Here is a 14,579-nt window from a genome sequence, read left to right as displayed (position 1 = left end):
GTGAATATTTCTAAGGTTACGCTTGTGAAACAGTCCTGTTGCCTATGCTGCCAGACATGGTATAAAAAGCAGGGCAGCAGGGCGATTGTGGTCTTTGTGCACAAATCCTTGAATGCCTCTATTTTTTTGGGGAGAAGAATCAAGCACAGCCCATTTATATATCATTGGAAGGGGAATGCACCTACTTCTACCAGGAAGGGACGACGTGTTTTGCCAGTATCAATGGCAATTCACAATACTAAAGAGGCAAAAGGCACACTGATTGGCAATAATTGGATGGTATTCCTCATACAAGCCATCAGGGTGGAGAGATTCGAGCTGACAAATTCACACAAGGAAATGCAATGCTCAGAATAAAAGAAACAAACAGGAAAGGACTGTGGAGGCGTCTTACTTTATATTCTCCAAGCAGGCTGCTTCTCTCGTCAAGCTTCCTTTGCAATTCGTCCTGCAGCAAAATACAATAAATAATAGCACAGAACAGAAGGATAATAAACTGCCTCAAATGGGTTGCAACACAGAATAAACAAGCATTCGGCCGCACGGCCATAAAAGTAACAGCCGCGCGGCCGTGGAAATGAAAGTAATAGCGATCGCGATCAAAGCGAAAGTGATCGCGATCGCTTGGACGGGAGCGCTGTGTGGCAAGCACGTGAGTGGTGCGCGCGCAGCAGTGATTGGTGGCTGCACGCGTGCACGCTCACGTGCACTCAAGCTTTAGGCCAAAGGCAGCACTTTAAAAATCCCAACTACAAAATGTCTCTCCGAGCCAGCGCATGTGCTGCCCTCAGCGAGACCTAAAAAGCAGTGCCTGCACACCATCCTGCGCTCACATTCAAGGTACATCTTGCTTCTATAGTTCGAAGGTGGTCATGTCCACCTTTTGGCCAGTGCCTCTTCCGTTGTGTTTAGACTCCTCCTCACCGTAGGGCCCCGTCTTTTATCAACAGATCCTTAGGATCGGCAGACCCACCCATCCACAGGCTGCAGGCACTCACATTCAGGATCTCCATCACCCCGGTAAGATCCCGCTCGCGCCTCAGCTGTACTACACATGCGCACCGGTTACTGAATTTAGTCTTTCATCCTTTCCAGGAGCGTCCCTTCTTCCATCCCAAAGATTTCCCTTGTTACTTAAGGGAAGCCTTCCTATCGATAGTAGCTGCGATTTTTACTATGCCATTGCCTTTTTTTCTCCCGTCGGCCCATTTGCTTTTAGCTCCCCTTTTCACTTCATAGATCCATTGGAGACGTTTACCCAACGACCTACAGATATTCGGTCACTCTCTAGTGGGATCGCCGTTTTTCGGTGAGATCCTGCTTATGCCACATTTCTCCTTACTATTCTTGCCACGTTATGCCTTTGGGTTACAATTCGCAAATTCTATTTCCCGGCGCTTCCTTGCCAGCACTTTGGAATTCACTGTCACCTTCTTTTAATCAGACTAGACGGGTCGGAATTATCACCGGCGGAGCGAAGAGGAATTATACTTTTCCTTCTCTTCCATGTGCCTTTTAATTTTCCTTTCTTTCTTTCTTTCTTTTTGCTCCATCTTCTCTTTTTCCAGATTCCCCAAAGACAACGACACTTCCTATTACAGGTGGATCTTATACCCCCTTTTTTCATTGCCTGCATATGCGTTTCTTTTTCCCGCACTCATTTCTCCATTCTGACTACAGTGTTCATACTCCCTATCCAGCCCTGGCAAAACACTTCTTAAACTGAGGTTTAGTCGCCACCCTTTAATCCTTTTCTTTCCGGACGGCGAAGCTCATACCCACACCCAATGCTGATCACTCTTCACTTGTGGTCCACATTAGGGTCAGACGGACACCATCTTGGACTATGTTTACCATAAACTGTTTATTTAGATGTATTTATTTCAGGTACTCCTTGTAGAATATCATGTTCTTAGGATTGATGTCTTAGTGTCTTTGTTATTTCTTGTCACCTTGGTTTTCCACTTCAACAAACACGACAAATTGTTGTATTTTGTTCGCCGCTCCCTCAGTTAACTTTCAAATTTTCCATTCTTTCAGTTCATGAACGTAAACATACATAATTGTCATATGCCACTTTCCCACTAGGTTTATGTTATGTTTCTCATTTTTTGTGAAGTCGCTATTACATGCCTCTACACCACTCCTATAGGGTTTCCACATGTACTGGTGTTTTTTTCTATCACATCAGATGCTGCTTCAGTGCGAGCTTGTGGTTTTGTAGTTTCTACATTTATTATGACCTTTTGTATCATTCCCAGCCCTGAAGAGGTCATGGAATACTTCCCATTGTGACGAAACACGTGTTAGGCTGGTTGTCCTTTTGCGATTGAGATTAAAACTATAAACATTTACTATTTGAGTGGACTTTAAATGACAACCCTGTACAGGAGTATTCCAGCTTCATGGCAGACAACTATTACTGGTTGTATCTATAAGAAGGGCAGTAAATAAGAACCTAAGTGCTATAGCCTGATCTCTTTACTAGGCCAAAACTGTAGGGCATTGTTAGAAATGGGATTTAATGCGCCTAAGCCAGACAGAAACCACGACTCTAGTCAGGGAAAGGGAGTTACATGCTGGAGATAACCCCTGCTCACCCCCTTGGTCGCTTGGCTAGAGCAGTCAGGCTTATCCTAGAGGCAATGTGTAAAGCGTTTGCACAACACACACATACAGCAGCAACACATTAGTCACACTACAAAAGAGACTCCACACAAGGTTATATGCAAAATAGCCTTTGTATTATCCAAAACACATTAGAATCATAATCACACATATACATTGTGCCAACTGGCACTAGGCAATATTTACAGGGGATTATATACACAAAGGACAGGGACAATCGGGCCACTGTCAGAATGTGAGAAGTTGGCCTGGCATATGCTGGTCACTAGTTATAGTGGCCACCTTGCACCAGTCCAATTCGACTCTTATGATGTTAGGTTTAAAAGATAACCTTTAAAGAAAGCTATCCTAGTGGTAGCTGTGGAGAGCAGCCTTCAGGCTAAGTCTTGAAGGAGTGTTAAGCTTATTGTTTTACCATAGATAACCTCTTGAATAACCAAATGAAAGAGTATTCCACACAGCTATATATATAAAATATATGTATTTATTCTAAACAGAATCCCACAGTCTCCTTATGAGGCTAAGGCAAAGTTATACATAAAACAAGCATGGATAGATATAAATAAATAGCACTGTTAACATTGGACCCCGGGAGGGACCAAACCATATACTAAAATAGTGGTATAAGAACCACGACAATTCTACAGACAATGCCTAGGGCATTTAGGATCACTTGCACCTTCAGAATTCACCCCAGGTTATGAGGAAGGGGACCCACGGGAGGCGCGTGCAGTGGAAGTAGCTGCTATCGGGATCTCTATTAAAGCCTATGGAGAATGTCGCGGTTGGAAATAAACAGTTTAAAAATTCTTCTAGCAGGAGTACAAAGTTAAAACTTTAGAGTTAAGCTTTTTAAGAGCCCACAACCTCGAGAGTACCGTAGTACCACTGTTACCTGCCCCAGGGAAGCTGGGTACATAGGTCGATTTCGATGTCGGGTCGCGGGCTGATTTTCAATGGGAAAATAGTCAAAAGTTCTGCTAGCCAAAAGCGTTGATGATGCCGTGAAGATCAAAGATGTGAAGATTGAAGAATAGGACCTTAAAGCAGAGGGGACAGAATCTGGGCCACTGCAGGGTGACCAGGAGGCTCAAAGCAAAGAGCCCTTCGATGTCGGGTGCTTCAGGTTGAAGGTGGTGTAGATTGGATCTGCAGCCACGGGCTCCGGGAGGCATCAAGGAAGGTCAGCTTCTGGAGGGCGACTGTCCCACGTCGGATGAGGGTCGCTGCAGTGTTAGTGTCCGGATTGGATCCACTAAGCCTTGGCAACCGCAACCCACGCAAGATAAACAAATCTGCTACGGTGCAGACCCACGAGGTCTGAGAGAGGTCTCCTTCAAGGAGACTGTAGAGCAGGCGTGGAGCAACCTGGGGAACACTTGTTTCTGAAGATTGACCTCCGCTAGGGCCCACAAGTCGAGAGACAATGGACCGCGGGAGGCGGCAATTTGGAGTGCGTAAAAGGGCACCCACGGGCCACCGGAGGGGGCTAGGGCGCTGGTCTTTGGAACAATTGCTGTAGAGCCAAAGCACAGGTTCCCCACTGGTCAGGGTCGTGTGCTACACAAGAGGTGGCTGGTATCCTGGGGTATTGGGGACCTCGGCACCCACGCGGTCCACGGTGCCCAAACTCGTTGAGCACACTCACTGGCCTCTGGGATGCACTGGAAACTCACCTCAAGGGTGCAGGAAGGTGTTAAAGTCTGTAGGAGCAGCGAAGTTCCAACTGGGTCACTTGCAGTGTTTCAGTTGCCTGCCAAGCAGGGGGATAACTCCTTTATCCCAAGGGAGATTTCTTCAGTCAGCTGGGCAGCAGCTCGTCGAAGGTCAAGTCTTTGAAGTCCAAGATTAATCTGAGGCTCTGGGGCCACGTTATTCACCTTTATCCCCAAGATTAGGGGAGTGTTCAGAGCAGTGTCCACCAATGAGTGGTGAGGCGGGAAAGGGTGGCTACACCCTCTCCCCTTTGTGTGTTTTCTGCCTGGGCAAGGGGCAGGATGCCCATGAACCGGTTCCAAGGGGTGTATGCAGAATGCAGGTGCTGGAGCTGCCTACGTGCAACTCTGAAAGGACATTTGGTGCACCCACCCTGTATCCTGTCTGGGAAGGTGCTGGTACCTCCCTGCCACAGGAGCCCTATTGTCCAGCTGTCAAGGCTGGGATTTTCCCCAGCAACAGGCAGCCAGAGTTGTGGAGGTGGCCGGAAGCATCCATTTTGTGTTACCTGTGCACTTTTAAATTGGTGTCTAAATTCTACCGCTTTTCCCATATCGCCCCTCTAGCAGGGGGGAATCGTACCCTCATGCCCATGGCTGGACTGGGGGGTATGATTCCTACATGTTTGACACCAAACACGATATGGTTCTGTGTAGCCATTCTCAAGTTATAGCGATGTCGCGATTGACTTATAATGCGGTTAAGAGTATATGGTATGGCTACACTACAAACAACCCAGCAATGGTTTTACGCAGGTTGCAGGGAGGTCCAACTCAGGTAGGGGTCGCCCCTCACACATACCTCAGCACCCTGCCTTGTAGGATTACCAAGGCTTGCTATAGGGGTGACCTATGAGAGTACATGTGTTGTAATGGGGTGGGATATAGGCTAACTATTTTCCTGCAAGGGGTGCTAGCACCACCTTAGCCAGACTACAGTAGTGGTCTGGTGGTGTCATTTTGTATGGCTGTCCCAGGGTGGCATAATAAGTGCTGCAGCTCTAGTAGGCCTACTGAGGGACCCATGCCCTGGGTACCTAGTGTACCATCTAGAAGGGCCTGGTAGGGTATCCTCAGCATCCAATTGATTAGTACCTAGGGTACTCACATAGTTTAAGAGAGGAAGCAGATAGGCTGGGGTCCTGGATAGCAGTATCCCAACCAGACTAGTCAAAAACCACTCAAATACCAGGCAAAAAGTTGGGGGCAACCATATAGCCAGATTCCACCTTTCTACATAACCCCCCCCCCCCCAAACGAAAAGAGATAAGGCTAACCTTGTCCAGATAAGCCTTTATTTCCTGAGTGGCCATATAAGGAAGAACCTGCACTAGCATGGTTGCTCCCTGTCTCATGGTCCAATTGGGAAATCCTACCCCAAGGGGTTTTTGAGTTTCTCCAAAGCCTAGGGAAATTACCTGTATTGGGTTTTGGTGCAGAAGCAGGCTGGTGGGGTGGCTGAGTCAGGAAGTGAGGCCCTATTTGGGGTGGTCTCAACCTCCTCAGGTCACTGGTCACCATGGACGCCTGTCTGCCCATCACTGTGTCATATCTGGCCTTAAGGGTCAACCTCTGGCTGCCTACAGCTGGGGGTTGGAACCCTTTGGTTGGAATAATGGAGGGTACTGGAAGGTTTGGGGCAACTATGCCCCAGGTTTCCCTTGGCCCAACAACATCCATTTGAGGGGTACCTGTACCTAGGGGTAAGGGGGATCCCTCAGTTTGTAGTGGAATATTCACCTGGCTAGAACTATTCTGCTGGGTGTCCCTAATCTGCTGATGAGGGGGTTCCTCTGGACAGGGGCCCATTAAGGGTCCACTGACCTCCCTGACCTCTGTAGCCCTGGGCTGACTGAGGCAGGGTAGAGAGGGGCAGCATACCTGCTCCAGACTGGGCACCACCTTGGAAGGATCTCCTGCCATCAGAGAGGTGACCAGGACAGGCCTGTCCACTTCTGGGGCAGTTACTTCACAAGGGGCAGGATCAGTTCCTTGAGAAACTTCACCCTTACCTTTAGTCTGGTGGGGGGAGGACTGTTCCTCACTCCCTATGCTCTCTGTTTGGGTGGAGTGATCCATAGTTTCAGGCTTCACTCTTTTTAATTTCTCCTGGGGTGGAGGCGAGGCCCTCAGGGTCTCATCCACTCTCTCAGAGATGCCTACCATCTTTAAATGGGCTTTGTGGTCCACCTCAGCCCAGGCTGAGTTTTCCAGATCATTCCCCAGTAGACAATCTACAGGCAAGTTGGGGGACACTGCCACTCTCTTTGGGCCAGTGACCCCTCCCCAGCTGAGATTTGCCACTGCCATGGGATGGTCTGTCCTAATTCCATCTATATTGGTCACCTGGTAGCTAAATCCAGGTAAACGCTGTTCTAGGGGCACCAGTCTCTGGGTCACCATAGTGACTCTAGCCCCTGTGTCCTTGTAGGCCACAGCCTTCTGACCATTGATCATAGGCTCTTGTCTGTACCTGCCCAGGATACTGGGACTCATGGTAAAGTTGGCAAACCCCATGCCACCATCACAGACTAGAGTTGCTTGTGTAGGGGACCTGGTTAGGCCAGAGTCCACCTGAGTTCCCCAAGAAAGCCCAACTAAGTTTTTGGGTGCACTCCCACCACCTGGGTGATTACTACTAGTAGTAACAGGAGGTTTTGGAGCTGCAATGGGAGGAACATTTTCTTTATTGCCATTCTTTGGACAACTGGAATCTGTTTTCCAGTGGCCAGGTTGCTCACACACAAGGCAATATGGTTTCTTGTTAGAAGAGGAAGGATTTTGGGACCCACCCCAGCACTGGGTTTTTGGGGCCCTTCAGATGACTTTTCTGTTTTATTATCCCCACCTTTCTCTTTGGGCTTGGTAGAATCTTTCTTCTGGTCACCACCTTGGTTCTTGGACCTGATCCTGGTTCTGACCCATTTGTCTGCCTTCTTTCCCAATTCTTGGGGAGAGGTCAGATCAGAGTCCACCAGGTGCTGGTGTAAGAGTTGGTTTTGACAATTATTAAGAATCTGCTCCCTCGTGACGAGATTGTACAATCCTTGATAATATTTTACGTTACTGCCATTTAACCAACCTTCCAATGCCTTGGTAGCACAATCCACAAAGTCTACCCAATCTTGATCCTGTGCTTTTTGGGTGTCTCTGAACTTAAGTCTGTATTGATCAGTGGTTAAGCCAAACACATCTATTAAAGCATCTCTCAAGATATAATAATCATCTGCATCCTCTTCTCTTTCAGAGAGGAGCTTGTCTCTACCTTTGTCTGCAAAGGAGAGCCATAGGATTGCTGCCCACTGATCTACTGGGACCCTTTGTACTTTACAGGCCCTATCAAGAGCAGTGATCCACTTGTGGATATCATCCCCTGACTTATAGCGGGGCACAATCTTATGGAGGTTCCTATTGTCAGGAGTTTTCTCTCTAACTCTAGGGGTTTCATTACTGCCACCAGGGGTCTCTAGACCCCACTTTCTTGAAGCTTTCTGAAGCTCCAGGGCTTCCCTGTCCAATGCTAACTGTTCTCTCTTAAGCTGTCTGTCGAGTTTTGTCGAACCACTCACCTGAAATCCAGGTAGTTGACAGGGGCGATGAAGATGAACTTTCCCAAACCCGTCTGGACTATTTCTCAACCTCACTGATTCTAACAATGACGCTGGCAAATACTCCAAAAGGGAAGGGGATTGGGAGAACGAACAACACTCAAAAAAGAGACACTGCAACTCTTCTCCTGGGCCTGCCGGGTTCTTATTAGAAGGTTGTTTTTGTGTTCGTAAGTAGACTGAAGAAAACATACAATAGATTAACCTTAGAAATTGTTATCAATGAACAATTAAAATCATTTCACACAATTATTCAATCACCAGAATCACCTGTTTTACGTGCAATACGCCTCCCCTTAATGATGCACCTCTTTTTCTAGGCGTGTATTCAGTGGTTAATCTATGTAGTAAGAGAATTAAATTATTGTTAACGTCTTGCACACCCGGGCTCTGAGTTAACTAAAGACTCTCTATGTTCTTGCTCACCTCTTCATTCGACTGGATTATTCCACCAGGTTTCTTTACCAATACTTTGTGGGTTTTTCCTTATTTTACCTGTGGGAATTATACTTAGAGAAAGAAACCCCTACGTACACCTCTAAACAGTAAACAAAAAATATGTTCTTTAAAACACTCCTTGATCCTAAATACACATTCCAAAATGAACAGGCTGTACATTAGCATGAATGCTAGAGCTTTACAGAAACTCTAAGCGTCTTTTGTTTCCAATGTCACTTGCACTTTTCTTACAAACGCATTCACTGATTTCTGTCCGTAAATGCACTCTGCACTGTGTTCCCAATGTCTCCGTACACTTTTACAATAAGTGCACTCTGCATGCGGTAACGCATGTGAATCTAATGCTCCCGTACACGTGTTTCAATAATTGCACTCTGCACTGTGTTCTCAATGTCTCCGCAAACGCGTTTCAAGAAATGCACTCTGCACGCGGTAACGCGTGTGAATCTAAAGCCCTAAATAACAATTACAATCTACACACGTTTCCAAAAAAGTCTTAAAGCAACAAAAAGTTCAAGCACGTTATGCGCGTTCAGTCCCAAATAATAAAACCCGAAGAACTCGGGACTTAAATTGGATTGAATCACGAAGCTCCGCAGATTTCTTAAAGTGGTTCTAGTCTGAAGACGTCTCCTTCATACCTGACGTCTTCTTCTTTGGCTTGCTGGGGGTGAAGTGACGAAGTCAAGCAAAGAGTTACTGCGTGCGGTTTATTTATAGCTATAATGGAGCGTCACACGAGTAACTAAGCAACCAGGGAAACATTCCCAAGTGAGCCTCTCAGACACGTTTTCAAGGAACGTTTTGGTACTCATGTTAGACACGTTTCCAAGGCACGTTTCTTGTACACATGTTTAACCAACGTGTATTACCAATCAACAATGAATCCTAGACAAGCATTTAGGTAACAAACAAGCATTGCCTCATACAAATCAACGAACATACCATAACCAATTACTCAGTTGTTTCTGGCAAGTAGGGAAGACACACATGTTTACAATTGTTACGTATAGAGGCACAAATTATACAATTTGGAAAACCCCTAAGACCACAGACCTGTTGTTTCCTGACAGTAGCTTCGCCTGCTCAAATTTGATCAGTCTGTATTTCCTCTCATGGGAGGATTCTCTTCTCTGAGAAGAGGCAGAGGTCCCTTTGGATCTCACAGAATGGATGGACCCCTCTGAGGGGGATCTGTTCCTTCTGTTTGGATCCACCATTCTCCCTGTAGGGATGGAGAGAGTGCCTCTTGGGCCATCATCTCCATGTCTTGAATGGTCTTGCTCATCCAGGTCAGGTTCATTTTCCTCTTCCTGGTCCTCATCAGAGTCCACCCCAAGGGTGTCCTCTTCTGGGGGATGCCCACCCAACCTGTCTACCCCATCAGACACTAAAGTTTGCTTGAAGTCTGCTATGAGCAGGATTTCCCTGAGACGCTGCGTGTTGGCACCTTTTTTTGTCTTAAGTTTCCTAGAGGTGCTCATCTCCCTAAGCTCAGCAAAAGAGAGATGGTCATACTTGTAGACTGGTACCCTATGGGGTCCTTCCAGAGCCTTATGGGCACCTGAACTTAAAGACATGTCTAGTGTAGTGGTACTGCTGTATCTACCTACACTATGTATGGCCTACTGAACCCTCGCTTGAGTTGTAGTCAAGGTGTGCTAAACCCTCTACACACAACTCTTAAGTTCAGTAGAACCTATTGTATTCTAAGCTTGCATTTTATATGTACCTTTGGTACCTAGTGGTTTTCACTTTAGAAATTCAATTTGTAATCTGGTAAAACAATGGCAGGCTTGAATCCAACCGCTGCACACCAATGTGAGAAGTTGGCCTGGCATATGCTGGTCACTAGTTATAGTGGCCACCTTGCACCAGTCCAATTCGACTCTTATGATGTTAGGTTTAAAAGACAACCTTTAAAGAAAGCTATCCTAGTGGTAGCTGTGGAGAGCAGCCTTCAGGCTAAGTCTTGAAGGAGTGTTAAGCTTATTGTTTTGCCATAGATAACCTCTTGAATGACCAAATGAAAGAGTATTCCACACAGGTATATATATATATAAAATATATGTATTTATTCTAAACAGAATCCCACAGTCTCTTTATGAGGCTAAGGCAAAGTTATACATAAAACAAACATTGATAGATACAAATAAATAGCACTGTTAACATTGGGCCCCAGGGGGGGACCAAACCATATACTAAAATAGTGGTATAAGAACCACGACAATTCTACAGACAATGCCTAGGGCATTTAGGATCGCTTGCCCCTTAAGAATCCACCCCAGGTTATGAGGAAGGGGACCCACGGGAGGCGCGTGCAGTGGAAGTAGCTGCTAGCGGGATCTCTATTAAAGCCTATGGAGAATGTCGCGGTTGGAAATAAACAGTTTAAAAATACTTCTAGCAGGAGTACAAAGTTAAAACTTTAGAGTTAAGCTTTTGAAGAGCCCACAACCTCGAGAGTACCGTAGTACCACTGTTACCTGCCCCAGGGAAGCCGGGTGCATAGGTCGATTTCGATGTCAGGTCGCGGGCTGATTTTCAATGGGAAAATAGTCAAAAGTTCTGCTAGCCAAAAGCGTTGATGATGACGTGAAGATCAAAGATGTGAAGATTGAAGAATAGGACCTGACAGCAGAGGGGACAGAGTCTGGGCCACTGCAGGGTGACCAGGAGGCTCAAAGCAAAGAGCCCTTCGATGTCGGGTGCTTCAGGTTGAAGGTGGTGTAGCCTGGATCTGCAGCCACGGGCTCTGGGAGGCTTCAAGGAAGGTAAGCTTCTGGAGGGCGACTGTCCCACATTGGATGAGGGTCGCTGCGGTGTTAGTGTCCGGATTGGATCCACTAAGCCTTGGCAACCACAACCCACACAAGATGAACAAATCTGCTACTGTGCAGACCCACGAGGTCTGAGAGAGGTCTCCTTCAAGGAGACTGTAGAGCAGGCCTGGTGCAACCAGCAGAACTCTTGTTTGTGAAGATTGACCTCTGCTAGGGCCCACAAGTCGAGAGACAAGGGACCGTGGGAGGTGGCAATTTGGAGTGCGTAAAAGGGCACCCACGGGCCAACGGAGGGGGCTAGGGTGCTGGTCTTTGGCACAATTGCTGTAGAGTGGTTGGCTCAAAAACGGGTCAAAGCACAACTTCCCCAATGGTAAGGGTTGTGTGCTACGCAAGAGGTGGCTGGTGTCCAGGGGTATTGGGGATCTCGGCACCCACGCAGTCCACGGTGCCCAAACTCGTTGAGCACACTCACTGGCCTCTGCGATGCACTGGAAGCCCACCTCAAGGGTGCAGGAAGGCGTTGAAGTCCGTAGGAGCAGCGAAGTTCCAACTGGGTCACTTGCAGTGTTTCAGGTGCCTGCCAAGCAGGGGGATAACTCCTTTATCCCAAGGGAGATTTCTTCCGTCAGCTGGGCAGCAGCAAGTCGAAGTTCAAGACTGTAAAGTTCAAGATTAATCTGAGGCTCTCTGGCCACGTTATTCACCTTTATCCCCAAGATTAGGGGAGTGTCCAGAGTAGTGTCCACCAATGAGTGGTGAGGCGGGAAAGGGTGGCTACACCCTCTCCCCTTTGTGTGTTTCCCACCTGGGCAAGGGGCAGGATGCCCCTGAACTGGTTCCAGGTGGTGTATGCAGAATGCAGGCGCTGGAGCTGCCTACGTGCAACTCTGAAAGGACATTTGGTGCACCCACCCTGTTCCAATCCACATATCCTGTCTGGGAAGGTGCTGGCACCTCCCTGCCACAGGATCCCTATTGTCCAGCTGTCGAGGCTGGGATTTTCCCCAGCAACAGGCAGCCAGAGTTGTGGAGGTGGCCGGTAGCATCCATTTTGTGTTACCTGTGCACTTTTAAATTGGTGTCTAAATTCTACCGCTTTTCCCATATCGCCCCTCTAGCAGGGGGGAATCATACCCCCATGCCCATGGCTGGACTGGGGGTATGATTCCTACATGTTTGACACCAAACACGATATGGTTCTCTGTAGCCATTCTCAAGTTATCACGATGTCGCGATTGACTTATAATGCGATTAAGAGTATATGGTATGGCTACACTACAAACAACCCAGCAGGGGTTTTACGAAGGTTGCAGGGGGGTCCTGCTCAGGTAGGGGTCCCCCCTCACACATACCTCAGCACCCTACCTTGTAGGATTACTAAGGCCTGCTATAGGGGTGACCTATGAGAGTACATGTTTTGTAATGGGGTGGGATATAGGCTACCTATATCCCTGTAAGGGGTGCTAGCACCACCTTACCCAGACTTCAGTAGTGGTCTGGTGGTGTCATTTTGTATGGCTGTCCCAGGGTGGCATAATAAGTGCTGCAGCCCTGGTAGGCCTACTGAGGGACCCATGCCCTGGGTACCTAGTGTACCATCTACAAGGGACTTGCAGGGTATCCTCAGCATCCAATTGGTTAGTACCTAGGGTACTCACATAGTTTAAGAGAGGAAGCAGATAGGCTGGGGTCCTGGATAGCAGTATCCCAGCCAGACTAGTCAAAAACCACTCAAATACCAGGCAAAAAGTTGGGGGCAACCATATAGTCAGATTCCACCTTCCTACACAGAACCTTTAGAAAGTACTAGTAGCACATATAAAACACAACCAGTAACTACTGGCAAAATACTGAACTTGGCATTCTTTCTAGCGACATAAACGCCTTATGTCTGCGTCACAGTAGGCAGAGAACACATTAGCATAAACGCACTATGCATAAATACCATGGGCATAAATCACATTTGACAACCATCAGCATAAACACGTTATGCATACATTTGGCAGTGCACCACAATAACACTAGCTAGGTGCATACATCACCTTAGGGCCTCGCGCCCTATCTACACCATAAAGCTGACCCCAGGCCAACTGGCTTTCTGTGGGGCTCAAATGCCCTTTGTCTAAAATGTCAGGGTTGTAACTGGGGCCTCTCAAGTAGCCCCCTGGCTGACAATGCAGCAAAGCAATTTTCAAAATGCACTGGGGCATGGGGTGCGTCTCCCCCCTCCTCATCAATAAACAAACATAAATGCCCCCTTTGTTGCAGCTGCCCTCTGTCCGGTGGGGCAGCTGTAGGAACCTGACCCTGGCACCACTGTGCCTGGGGAGCCCCACTCCAGGACTCTAAACACACAATTGCCCCCAAAGGAAATCAGCACAGGAACTTAACAGTGCCTCAGGGAGCTCTGTTCACTGGGCTCCTCAAGGTGCTTTTCACTTGGCCCAAACCATGTGCCCAACCAGACCCCACTCACCGGGGCCTCTGCAGACTCCTCTGGTCTCCTCTAACGCGGGGGAAGCTCGGTGGCTTCTCTCATTCGGGCAGGTGCGCGTGACTTCTCCTTCAAGTCATGCGAGGCTCCGCCCACAATCAGGCAGCACTTTGCCTGACATCCGGGTCGCGTTGCTGCGGCGCGCTCTTCTCCGTGGCGAAGTGCAGGGTGGGCTTCTACTTCACGAGCACAAAAATGCGCTGTATATTTGAGGCGCTGGAGCTTCCTTACATTGAGGGTTCCTCCGGGCATGAGCTGTGCTTTATACATTTAATTTCAATTCAATTCAATTCAATCAAGCTAGCAGCGCTCCTCCTTTGGATTCTAATTTGGGAAAATAAGCAGAGCAATTTCATCTGCAGGGTCATCACTGACTTTTTAGGCTGTAAGCATGGCCTCAAAATGAATGGCTAAAATATGTTAAGAATAGTACAGAAGTATTGGTTAGACCTGAAATATTTACTTCCCCACACTTGAAAGTCAAGGGAGACACTAAATGAGTCAACAAATATATAGTCACTTTGCAGGGTGAACAGTGTAGAGGAAGAATATAGAAATAACCATTGTCAGGGACTATGTTATGATTCAAACTTGTATTGAGATGGAATTCAATTTAGATGTGTCACAAATACTTCGGAAGGTTCATTTCCAACAAACGTTTGGGGTCGGGTACCATCAGGAGCCATCTGAGTTTCCCCCTTGGCCATTGTGACTCAGCGTCTATATTAATCTGCCCTTGTGATGAGATTTCTACTCAGACTTCAACACATTTGATATTTTTCTGTGAATATTATGTGCTCTCCAAGTGCAACGTTGTATTACCAGTTTTAAAATTAAATGGTTTTCCTCAGCACCAACCTGCACTCTATTTTTAACATATGTTATCCAG

The 14,579-nt window shown here is 47.3% G+C and overlaps 1 protein-coding gene across 2 annotated transcripts in view; it reads left to right on the top strand.

The window, feature by feature from the left end:
* The window catches only part of LOC146859519 (CD5 antigen-like), a 1,224,668-nt gene that overhangs the window by 713,044 nt on the left and 497,045 nt on the right, over window positions 1-14,579 (top strand). The gene's annotated exons all lie outside the window — the stretch shown is intronic.

The sequence above is a fragment of the Triturus cristatus genome, chromosome 3_2 (genome assembly GCF_964204655.1).
Source record: "Triturus cristatus chromosome 3_2, aTriCri1.1, whole genome shotgun sequence".
In the NCBI taxonomy this organism is placed as follows: domain Eukaryota; kingdom Metazoa; phylum Chordata; class Amphibia; order Caudata; family Salamandridae; genus Triturus; species Triturus cristatus.
The sequence above is the reverse complement of the archived record's forward strand: the minus strand, read 5'-3'. Positions and strand labels throughout refer to the sequence as shown.